At 42.0% G+C, this 12,847-nt stretch overlaps 1 long non-coding RNA gene across 1 annotated transcript in view; it reads left to right on the forward strand.

Moving 5' to 3' along the window:
- Positions 1–3,380: 3,380 nt before the first annotated feature.
- LOC135419509 (uncharacterized) overlaps positions 3,381–12,847 on the forward strand; it is a 30,690-nt gene continuing 21,223 nt past the window's right edge. The window contains exon 1 of the long non-coding RNA XR_010433033.1: positions 3,381–3,460. This is a non-coding gene — a long non-coding RNA (uncharacterized LOC135419509). The remainder of the gene's footprint in view (positions 3,461–12,847) is intronic.

Consider the following 12,847-nt stretch of genomic DNA (forward strand, 5'->3'; position numbering starts at 1 on the left):
CTTATCTGCTTTAAGCAGTAATACACTAATTTACTAGTGTGGTAGGAATGATTGAAATCTTTAGACATAATGGAGGAAGTTTAATAGGGTCTACTGAGAAACCCAGGTGTTTAGATCAGCTTAAAAATAATAACCTTCTCCCCTGCTGAGCACTTTCTTTTCACAATAAGCTCAGCTTTTATTCTTAACCATAAAGACTACCTCAGACAGGAAATTATTCACGTGATTGGTCTTTACAAGTAGCGGAGGGTTTAAATTCGGGGCTGGAGAGGTCATTAGTGGACAGCCATGTGATTAACCTTTGCTTGCCCGTTTCTTTTCACACTTTGTTAACAGCTCCCATTATTGCCCTTCTGTGTCTCAAGGAAGTAGTTTATTGACAGTATTAAAAATACATAGCTACAAATTCCAAAGAGCTCATCCTCCTGTAAAACCTCCAGTAATTTCTAGCCAGATGATACAAATTGAGCAGAGCCCCTCAACTTCTGGCCAAAGTGGATCCAGAAATAAATTCACCCGTTAACACTGGATCTGAGTCAAAATGTTTGTTTTACACATTGCAGGACCTGTTCTTGGGCCTGTCTCAGAAAGTTTTATACCGCAAAGAAAACCAAGATTTAATTAAACAGTAGCATTAGTGCTTGTCTTAACGTACCACAGATTAATAGGAGTCACACCAGATGCTCAATATCTTTGAGTAGAGATGGGCATCCAAAGGACTTTGAAACCTTGATCAAAATGATGCAGCCTGTAACTTTCAGTGCTGTGTTTCAATTTGGAGATAGTTCATCTGCTACTTGCTTGTTTTCAACCCAAAAGAGCAGCCTTGAGTTTCTGTTCTGGACTGTGCTGGCTGTGCCCTGGGAGCTCTCGGTGCTCTGGGCGAGGGGCGGCCGGAGAGCAGCGCTCCTGACTGTGCTCGTACTGCGTGTGACACGGTCCCTCCCTCTAACTCACAGACCCACAGGGTCTCGTGCACGGAAGGATCTCTTCCCACAGCCAAAGAAACAAGCCATGGAAAAAAACAACATCGAGGCAAAAGCAAAAAATCGTGAAAGCGGAATAGAATGTCTGTGAATATAACTCTGAGTGGCAGCAGTTTGCACTGGTCTGGACTTTGTGAGTGTCCCGCATGAAATTCATAGCGAAGATTGCAACAAAAAAGTACTGCAGCAAAGGCTGGGGGCAGGGGAGAAGGGTGACTCTTTTACTTATTTATTTTGCATTGTTGTTGCAGGGTAAGTTCAAGAGGGAGGTGAAAGGGGGGAGGTGTTCAATGGGGGCCTTTCCAAAGCAAAAGGGTCTTTTGGACAGAAAGAGAGTGTCAAGGCATTTTGACAGAAAGTGGCTGAATGTGTCTTTTCTAGTTAACTTCTGTGAACTGCTGGGCATTTCCGCACACAAAGGGGCACTTTCTTGGCAGCTGAGTAGGGAGGGCAGAAGTCAGAGAGGGCAGAAGAGGAAGAAAAAGGAGAACATCAGTTTATGAATGCAAAACTTACAGTAGAAATTTTTTTTTAAGTAGAACATGTACACTGAAGAAAGCCCCCGGGCAGCCATAACTTCCTCAGCTGGCGTTTATTTGGCAGAAAACCCAAGCCTTAGTGAATTTACCAGCACTTCAGGAAGCATCCACCCACGACATCTGTCAGCCTGAGCTCAACCCAGCAGGGTGCTGAGCCCCTTCAGTTCCTCTTGAAGTTGTTCAGTGTTGTGGTGCTCAGCACCTTGCAGGGATGAGGCCGTGGCTTGGGATGGCTACAGTCCCAGTTTGGACCTGAAGATCCAGGGGCTGTTCTTGGACAAGGTGAAGGCATGGAGATGAAAATTTAAAGATGTGTATGTGACCCTAGAGGTAGCTCAGGTACCAGTGGCCAGGTGTGTACATCACTTCTGGTATTCAGGCTGACTCAGATATCTCTGCACTACATTACAAGTCAGATATATCCTAAGAATTCAGTACTTCTTTTCTCCATTCATTATTCTATTTAGACTTTGAGGTTTTAAATTAAATGGGAAAATTAAAGTACTTGACAGAAGTGAAAACAAAAGACATCTTTAAGGATTAGGAAAGCTTCCCTAAAGATAAACAACTAGTAAAGCCCTTTTTTTTTTTAATCTTTAGTTTTACCTACATCTGACTATTTCTTAATTTATAACCCAAGCCAGACTAAGCCTTCCTTTATGATGGCTATACATCAGAAGTGAGACAAGATTTGGAATTCACTAGGAAAGAATTAAATGAAAAGATGTTCCAAGGGAAAGGTGAGATCAATCAGAATGGTTTGTGCACGCCTCTAGAAATACCTGAGATGGAGCAGGGAGGAATTAAAAGTTGTACAAAAGCAGCAATGACAAGAATATTTGAAATAGAAACCTCAGCAGCAGCTTCTAATTGCTGGTACATAATTATATTTATTCAGAGGGGAAAGGCCCCAAGGCAAAGGCGACTTGCAGTTTAGTTGGATCCGCAGACCCTTCTGGCATTGGCCATTTATGTCTAAACTGGTCAAAAGTAGCTTTGTGAGGAGAGTCACAACTGTATTTTGTGTTTTGATTTTCTCCTCGGAAGGAAGAGCTACAGTTTAACCACACTTAACCTTCAGTACTACTTAAGGGCTAAGAGGAATGGAGGCACAAAAGGCAGATAAGGACTCCTTAGAATGATTTTACTTTTGAAGATCTATACTTAGGAAGATCTATCTGTTTATCTGCATAAAAGCATTTTAGAAACAACATAGCAGAGGTGTTAGTGATTTTTCAACAGTGAAGTGCCTCTAAACAACACATTTTACTAATTTACCTGTACCTGGTTACAACCCTCTAATTAAAGCTGTGTCAGAGCTTCTATGTATTCTCAGCTTTCTGGAGTTTATCACTTGAGTTTAAAAATTACCTGCTGGCTAAAATTTGTCATACAAGGACTTACATAGGAGTATGTTTTAAATAATAGTAATAAAACCCCACTCTGACAGCTTTATAAGTTATTACAGTGTTTCAAAAAATGAAATCTGTCAGTTCAGGTTTTCTTAGGACCCCCTGGAAATGGTGCTGTCTGTTAAACAGCAGTCCGTGACATTTGGGGATTGTTGCTAAGTGTTGGGAGTAAAGCCAAGTACCTCAGCTGAGGCATGTTTCCAAAAGAAGTTATTGCAGGTGTGTTTTATTAACTCACCTCCCTGTATATTTCTTCTGCATTTTAGGTCAGAACCTTCAAGGGCTGGGTGTCCCTGGTCTACTTATGTTTTATTCTGACTGTAGTACAAAGGCAGGGTCACCTTTGGACTAGCCCTTGTTGTGCTTTTGTTTTGTTTAGGGGGGGGTTTTTTGTTTGTTGGTTTTTTTTTTTTTTACAGCATTAAAACCTGAAACTTGGCTGAACTTGAGATTATTGAGAGCTCTCAGCTAGAGTTGTTCTGCTGTGCACAGCTCCTTCTTCTTCCACAGCGGAGGTGTCAAGGTAGGAATATAGGCTGTACTTCCTTCCCCAGTGTTGTACCAAACCGTGCGTTAGAGCCACCCTGAATTTTGATCTGAGAACACATGTAGCATCCTTATTTTCCCTGTCCCATTTTTCCTGCACTGGGTGCCAGCCACCCTCTGGCTATCAGTTAATAGCAAGAGTAAAGTAAGGATTCGCTCTCTGCACAGTGCTCTGGATACAGCTCTTATGTGTGGTAAATACAGGACTTTTTGGTGTATCTTGTCGTAGGACTATCTTCTGTGATAACTCCCAACTGTGCTCTTTCCTCGGACAAGCCCAGAGAGCTCACTGGGAATTGAGTGTGTTTTGGGGAAGCCTTGAGCTCCACATTCTCTCCCCATAGTTGTCATTGGTCCCTTAGTAAGGAGAGATTCCACCTGCTGATGGCAACAGAGGTTGGTTGCTCACCGTCCTGAGACTCACCTTAACTACAACACCCTGGTGGCAGCAACACCTTTAATTCTGACCCCTGAGGCTGCTCAGTGTCTCTGACAGGCTTGGCGTTTGCTTGCAGGTTTTTTCTGTATTTTCACAGTCAGAAATCAGCGGGGGGCTTCAGTGACTGACAGTACTCACTTTTTGAGCCTGGTTTAGTTTGGCTGTATAGCCAGGGTATGTCTAAAAAGGTTGTTCTTTTTCCTCATATTGGCTAATGCGACTTCAAACACCCCAGTCTGAGCAGGGGTTTGCAAATGCATTAAGATTTTATGGAAGGGAAAGGTCTTTTCAGACTGACTTTTAGGGCACTCCTTTAACTCCTGTTTAAATACAGCAAGACCTCATTTAATACTTTAGCAATAGGCTCACAGCTGTACAAATGCCATCAGAGCCACCACAAAAACAGTTGCTTTTCTGCCACGACTTTGTAACTAAGCTTTCCCCTTGTAAGGTTGGCTTTGTTGTTCTTTTATTGTTTTTAAGTTCTGGTTTCTGTTACATTTGATACACCTGTTATAATTTGGAAGAGTAACTCAGGCTAGGAGTGTCCAAGTTGGGATCTGAGCTTTGCCACAAGCTGGTGTGAGAGAGGAATTCTCTTCAACCACCTGTGTCTCCCTTAATCTTGCTGTGAAAGTGGTCTGACAGTACTTTCCCCTTCCCCATTTAACTGAAAGCTTTTAGAAGGATAATCTTCTTACTGTTTTGATGGGGTGGCTTGTTTGATTGGCTTTTTTGACTGATAGTTTTTGCTATAATGCCAACATTAAGTAATGAGAAATTAGTAAAACAGTACTCCTTCCCACCCTGTATGTGGTACACCATATCAGAGTGCCAAGAGGTTTTTTTATGAGAAGAGCTAAACAAGCCCCTACACTTCTGCATGGGAAATGGCCACAAAGAAGGGAGGAAAGACAAGATGAATTATTCTGGCAGTCTTTTATTTTGCAATTCCAAGTCAAATGGCTTGTATGAACTTGCTAGCCAAGGGGAGAAGAGGTGCCAGTGAAGTTTTAACACCACAGTGTTAACACAATTTTGTTTCTTTCTTTTCCTCTGTATCCATTTCTGTCCTGGAAGTCATATTTACAAGTGTATTCTGTGGCATTGCTGTCTGATGTTTATATGAGACCTTTGTGTGTTTCTACTTAATGTTGAATTTTAATTGCATTTTTTAACATCTTCAGAAAAATCTTTCCTATAACTGGAATGTCAAAATATCAAATCAAGCTGAGTAGGGTCTCTGTGTTTCATCCTGGGAAGCCCATGCCTTGGGTTCAATGGGACATCTCCTCTCCAAGCACTGCCTACATCAACTGGCACTGCCAGAGGCTTGGCTGCCTTTTCCACAGTGCTTTTTCAGGGTGTTTGGTACTCAGACTGCCAGCACAAAAGCTGATTCAGACCAGCTTGATGCTCAGGTATACTGAGAACTAAACCACAGGCAGATACCATCAAAACACATTTCACTTGTGACCTTTCACAGCCAATGAATTGGAGGGATTTTCCTCTGCTGTGGATCAAATTTAAAACTACTTCCCAGGAGTGAAAGGTCATCGTGTGGAGTCATGATATCCAGTTAAATACAGCTAAATAGAACTCGTTAGCATCACAATGAATGGAGTTATATATTACCTGGTCTGGAGGATGGCTGGGGTGGGTGGGGTAGCAAAGGAATAGATCCCTCATCACCCTTAATAAAGCAGCATAATAGCAGAGAAAAAGCACAAAGAGCAGAATTTGACTAAATCTGCCCTTTAAATCTGTTTCTCCTGGCCAGCAATGTGAATGGTCAGAAAAACATGGGAAATGTCACATAAAGGATGTATTCTCCTCTTGCCATGTTTGCATTCACAGGAGCTACAGTTCCATCCAAGTGAGAATATTCTATATACCAGCTCCCGGCGGGGCTTTGATCTCCAGATACAGCCTGCTCTGAGGAAAAAGGAAATCCAGTGATCTTGTGTCTGAAATTAGATTCCCCCAGGGGGGCAAGCTGCACCTCTAGACACTATCTGATTGGCAGAAGGACTTCACATATAAGTGGATCCATGACATCTTTTATCCTGCCAAGCCATCTCCCTTATGGGGAATATTTCTTGCTCTCCAGCCCTTTCCTAATGATTGTTATTTCAGCCTTTCTCTTTCTGGTCATACTTCATTTTTCTTCAGTCCAAGTGTGAAGCTGCATGGCTCTTTCCTCAGCATTGGCAGCAGGTCAGGGGATGTGAAATGGGTGCAGGAGGCTTTGGGATCTTTGAAGAGGCTGTCTCAAATGGGGAGGATCCCCACACAAAACTTAGCGGCCTGTGAAGTGAATAGCTCAGAGTCAATCATTTACCTTGGTGATCTGGCTTTTTTTTTTTTTTCTCCCTCCCCTACTTGGCATGCTTGGGTCTTTGTATTCTGCTTCTCTATTTTCTAGGGGAGGGAAGGGTGGATGAGATCAAAGAGAAGGATCAGCTCCTTTGTTTATATTAAATAAAGCACTGTTTGAATTCTCTTAACCTTTTTTACAAGTGGCTCCTTCGCTTATATATATTGCTTTGACTTTTCTGTAGTTATTCAAGGCTTAATGTTCACAATAGGCAAGCAAGTTACTGTCATTAGTAGTCAAATAGAGCTGGGCATCTGCAGAGGTTCTTTTGCTGTTTAGCTCAGAGGGGATCATAGGGATCTCTGCTCTAGTGTCCAGTAAAACTGGATGCTGGGGCTGCTGCACTCAAAAAACCTAACCCAGCTAGCACATCCCTGAGGACAGGCATCTCTTCTTGATATGCAGCCTTCAAGCCATGGATGAGCTGTCATTTTGCCATCCTAGATGGTACTGGCTTTCTTCTCAGGCTGGTTAAAGCAGGACTCAAGGTGCAGAAACTGTTTAAAGAAATAAATCAGATTTTACTTGTCTTGGAGCTACAGTGCCCTGTTCCCAACATTCCCCCACTCCTGCTGCCTCTCAGCACTAGGTGCATCAATCTGCTGCAATGCAGGAACCAAGGCAGACATTGCTCTGAACAAAACCAATTTTTTCCAAGTCATCTGAGTTTGTCAGTAAGTTAGTGAGTTTTGCTCCCTGCTGAAACTACTGGAGATGCCACGGGTGTGATCTCGCACATGGCAGTGCCTCTGACAGCTGTTCAGAAAGTGTGGCTGCATTTGAAGCAGCAGGAGAATGATGCCATAAAGCTGAGAAAAACTGAGGACCTTCACTCCCCTCCAAGGGATGCTTTTTAATTTCTTGCCCCAAGTATGATATACCAGTCATACCTGAGAGCACTAAGTTCCGGCAGCTGAAAGTGAGCACGTAGGCCAAATGGGAAGGAGCAATACAGAAAGAGGATCAGAAAGGATAGTTCTCATTTATTCATGTTAAACCAGAGATTAGCCATAATGGGTGTAAATTATTTTGTTAATGTACTCAAAAAACCCAAAATTTATTCCTAGCAGTGTCCCTGTCAAAGCACTTCTGAAGGGGTCTTGATGGAGGATGGTCCCAGGAGAAGTCTGGAATATTTACTTTTCTCTCTCTCTTTCTCTTTTTTTTTTTTTTTTTTTTTTGAATAAAGCTTCAGTTTTAATGACTTCCAATAAACCTGCCATCCATGTACTGGAAATACCTCAAAATTTCCACCCCTGCCTAAGGCAAGCTCCACTGGAGTTAGGCAGTGCTGATTTACACCAGCTGAGGTGCCTGAATTTATTTTATTTTATTTTTATAGGGGTTTTTTGTCCTTGGTTATAAAACTTTTACTAGCTGGAAGAGATCACATTCCATTCGGGAGCTCACTTTATGCTCTTCAGATAGGAAATCATCACCTTCGTGCAGACAAGTTTCAGCATTTCGGGGTTGAGAAAGGGGGGGCAGGGAAGGGGAGCAGATTTATATTTCCTAAATGAAGCACTTCACATGGATGGGGAAATGCCTCCAGCAGAAGCAGGCAGAGGGAGCCTGTTCTGTAAGGAACATCTGGAAATGGAGACACACATATTGCTTTTCTTCATCCTCCTAGAGCTGCAGGGATATTGTGGCCTGAAAGACCACTCCTGCTCTGACTCTGAGCTCTCCCCAGCCTTTACAGCCTCCTCCTTTCCCACAGGCATAACCTGATGGCCATGGGCATTTCCCAGGCTAAGGCTGCCCGAACACGTAACACGATACAGTGATCTGTCATCTTCTGCGGAGTAATCGGCCACTTCTCTCTACCCCTATTTTTTAATGAGGAAATGATTTTTTTTCCCCTGCTTTTAATGGAATATCTCTTTTTGAATTTATGGAAAGTCTGTGTACCTCTGAGCCACTGCTGAGTGATTCTATCAGTTGGGTTTATCTTAGAATTATGCTGCACTTTTGTGGTTTCTAAGGCAACCACATTTTTGAATGAACTGCAGAGTAAATGAAGGTATCCCAAATATGTGACAGAGCAACCTACATGATGTGCCTCTCACGTACTAAGTAACATGCTTGCAGCAGTTCAACTCCAAACATTTCAGGCTAAAGGGTATCTTGAGCCTTATTTATATCAGTCACAAATCTGATTCTTGCTGATATGGGACACAGTGCTTGGTATGGCCAGGCAGGTGAGGACTGTGGGAGAAAAAAGCTGATCCCTAAAGACTTCAGTAGGATCAGGCAGTTTCCACTTGAAAAGAAGCAATAGGAGAAATAATAAGAATTTTATTATGGGTGTTGCTAGACGTGTGATTAAGAGGATGAGAGTGTTTATTTCTCCTTTCTAAATATTTTAACTCATCAGGAATCCAGATACTGGATTTCTTAACTTTTCAGTCTCTTTTTCTTCAAGGGTTTCCTCTCTGCAGAAATGGGACTCTCTGTGTGTTTTAAGGATAAGTGATTTTCTAGTGCTGATCAGTTCAGAACTGCAGAAATCGGTCTTGTTTACCCTGGAGAGAGTAGCACCACTAACAAATTGTAAGTACTGCAGCAGCAAGAGGATTTCCCCTGTATCTGGAAACACGTGAACATGAAATACCAACCTGCAGGCTTGGAGGGGGATGGCTCTTGGTGTCGTGGTGTAGCTCAAGCCACCTCACTTGTATTCAGGCTTTCTCTTGCAGAATTCACTTAATGTTTGGAAGGCTGGATGGTCTGGGGGACTTTCACAATTACTACTCTGAAAGCCCTGCCCCTTGCACACTTCAATCATATACAGCTGGAGGAACTGATTGACAGATGCCAGGATGACTGATAGGAAAGGGATTGAGTGAAATATGACTTTCATTTTTGTTTCATTTTCTTCCTACAGTCTCTCATTGGATTTGGATGACATGTGTGGTTATTTTGACATTTCCATATTAGTGCAAACTACGTGTGCGTTCTTTCAGACTGAATAGTTAAAGGAAACTTTTTATAATGACCGATCTACACTACAACAATGCAGCATAATATGTACTTCCAACTATTGTGCACACCTCTTTGGCAAGGAAAACTTCTGATGCAGGCTTTCATCTTGCTTCAGTTTTTATGTGGATCAGCCCTGGCATTCTTAGATTCCTGCCCCTCCCCCCCAAAAAATATTTGTTTAATAGATTTTTGCATCGCTCTTGCATTTCCATTTTTAGCACATGCAGATGTGCTTGCTCTGATGGAACCTTTCATTTTGCTAAATGGGGAGAAGGATTTTTGCACACACCAACTGTGCTGCAATTAGGATTATTACAAGAAATAGATCCAAGGAAGGTTCCTGTGTAGGCTTGGTCCAAGGTTCCTTGGCAACAGACGGAGTGAAAAAATTGAAGATATTTCCTTCATAACATTCTCTTTTCCTTATGTATAATCTCTTGTTGGGTCTTTACTTCCGCAAGCCCCCCAGCTTCTCTTCCCAGGAAAGCAAATTTGTGTAAGTGTAGGGATCCCAAGAGCCTTCTGTTAATGCCATAATAACAGAACGGGACTCTTCAACAATGAACTTGAAATGTGCAATCAACAACTCTCCTCAGAGCAGTCAAACATTACTCTGCCTTTGTTCCTGACTTCAGCTAAGCAAAAATCAAGCCTATGTCCACCAAAACTTTGGCATTTCAGCTGTCTTCTGAAATCTGTCTTTGCCACTGAGTTAAAACAGAGAAAAGCAATTCAGTTTCCAAACCCAAGCATTCATTTTCCTTAATCTGAAGTGAACAGCAATTTATGAACATATTCTGTGACATCCTTGCTGTGTTTTCATGGAAAGCTGGGTAACCCTTGCTGAATGAACCACCCTGCAAAATTGCAGCAATTTCCCAAGGCATTGGCAAGGCAAACAGGGACCGGGTTGAATGCAGCTCAGCACCTCCAACTGACATATTTTTTAGGTGTCCAAAATGCCACAATCTCTGAAATGGAAGCCTAGAGACTGGTCTGCTGGATTCTGTCAGGCAGCTGAGAGTGAGAGTGGGCTTAGACCTCATGTCTAGACTAGTAAAACCTGTATGCTGGGGAGCCGGGGGGAACTTGCCATTAGGGGATTTGCTCCGAGCCATCGGTGCTGCACCTCATGCAGGCTATCAAAACAATCCCTAATGAGGGGGCAGGAAGGAATCTCTTTAACTCCTAGAACTCGAGGGAAAACATTTTTGTGTAGGAGGGTTATTTTAAAAGCCTCTGACCTGTTTTTCTAAGGGAACAGTCACTAGCTTCCTAAAATGTTTGGACAGCCTAAGGACTGAAAGGTCTGAAGAGCTTCTCTCTGCCGAGAGAGATGGAGACAGCATTTCTTTATGCAAGTTTAACAGTGGGTGGTAAACATGGAAAAATGTCTCTTCCCTCACATTGCAACATGATGCATCATGTATAGCTTGTCAGGAAACAATGTCTGGTTTATGTTTGCTGCCAGGTATTACTGCAGGAGGAACACCTGACATGGGATATCTTTTTTTCCAGGCAATTAGTGGGTGGGGTTATCCACACCAGTGCAAGTATTTGGGGATTAGCTGCACATCACTCAGCAAAACTGGGAGCATCATTTAGCAGAAATTCAAAATAGTGACTGCTATGGGCAGTACAGGCTTCTGTGACTTTCTTTAAGGTAGTCATGTGAACTACCCCAAACATCCCCTGAGCCACACTGGCTTCTCTAGAAATGAAAGTAGATCCTCACAAAAACAATTAGAAAATCAAGTTAACTCAGCATCTTCTTATAAAACAGTGTAATTTCTAAATTTAAAGCTTAGGATTTCTGTTCTTTGAGATAGCTGAGAGGGGAAGGAATCTGAGAGGAGCATGGTCTTCACAGCCTGTTTTCATGTTGGAAATCAATGGAATATCCCCCCACACCATCGATATATACAGGTCTAGGACTATTACAAAGAGATTTGCACCACTAGAATAATTTCCCAGACACAATTTTCTTCAGCTGACATATGTTACTGTATTTACATGCAGTTATATATATAACTAAAGACTGACCAGATCACTGGATGAAATATAAAATTAATAATAATGCTAAAAGTCATTAATTCCTTACAGCTGATGGCACTCTATACCTGGCCTCCTTAGCAGTCAATAGAAGGCCAGATGATAAAAGTTTGGGTATGGCAGTGTAGTCTATGGCAGAGTGTCTCTCTCTTTTGACAGTCTTTCTCTGTAGTGAAATAAAATAATTCTGCTGTTACACAGAGCCCAGGTAAAACAGACAGTATGTGCCAGTGTGTATTTTATCAGGTATAATGTGTTCCCAGGAGGTACTGGTAGCACTGTCTTCCCTGGAAACCAGAAGGCTCTGCTATGCTCGTGTGGGAACAGTTATTGCTAAAATGAATTCTGGGAGCAGAAATTGCCCGTTTCCTCTGAGAACCTCTTCCTTCAGCATTTGTAATGACCAAGTCTCCTCCCAAGCTCCTCGTCAAACACCTGAATGTACTAAGCTCCTCAGATCTTAGATCCCTATAGGTCTAGTTCTCCAGCTTCTGCATCATTTGTGTGACTCCCATCTGAAGTCTTTCCATGTTTCCAGATACACAACTGGACCACCAAACTCGACACAGTTTTGCTGTCGTGATCTCAGTGTAGGTCCCTACTGAGGCAGGATCGTTTCCCAACCTCTAACTTGATACCTCCCTTTTCACACGCTAAGAAGACACACTTGCCCTTTGAGCTGCAGCTTTGCATTGAGAGCTCATGTTGAAGCTGTTATCTCCACTGACTTTTTCAGTCTCGCTCAGGGTCACTTTTTTCCAAGACAGAATCTTCCATCTTATAGCTGTAATCTGCCCTCCGGGTTCCCAGATGTATCACCTTGCATTTGGCTGTATTAAATGCAGCCACACTGAATCACAATCATTTGACCAGGAGATTCGGCTCACTCTGTAATAGTAACCAATCTTAGTGGTGTCTGCTGAAACTTTATCAGCAAGAATTATATATCATCACCCAGGTTCGTGGTAAAAAATGTTTAAATCACTATTTAAAAAAAATAAATAAAAATCTGCCATTCCAGACCGTAGGGGAATACTTTCACCTCTTTTTCGATGTCTCTTGGTACAGATATCCTGCTAATTGGTATTTCTGCCTTAAAAATTGCACTATCTCAAAGATGTTTTCAAGATGTAGAAAACATATACTATGTGATTCCTTTTAACAGAAGTTTTAACTCAAAATTTCACTTAGAGTCAAAAAGTTCAAGAATAACTATATTAACAAACTGTCTTCATGAGCCTGCCTATAATCTTTCTACCCTCCCCTCTAACCCCCAAAAATATCTCCCAGACAGGTTTTCTAATTCTTTACCTGTGTCAAAAAATAGACTAATACATACACTGGTATGAGTTATGTCCTTGGCATTAATTATCTGTTATTAATATCCTAAACAAAGTGTTGCATTATTGTCTGGGTTCTCTCTTGAACTAACCTTTGTAAAGTCTGGTTTTCTAAAGAAATTTTATTTAGTCAGACCTGGACATCACTCATTTCTTTCCAGCAATAATTGA

Source organism: Pseudopipra pipra, chromosome 10 (genome assembly GCF_036250125.1).
Source record: "Pseudopipra pipra isolate bDixPip1 chromosome 10, bDixPip1.hap1, whole genome shotgun sequence".
Classification (NCBI taxonomy): domain Eukaryota; kingdom Metazoa; phylum Chordata; class Aves; order Passeriformes; family Pipridae; genus Pseudopipra; species Pseudopipra pipra.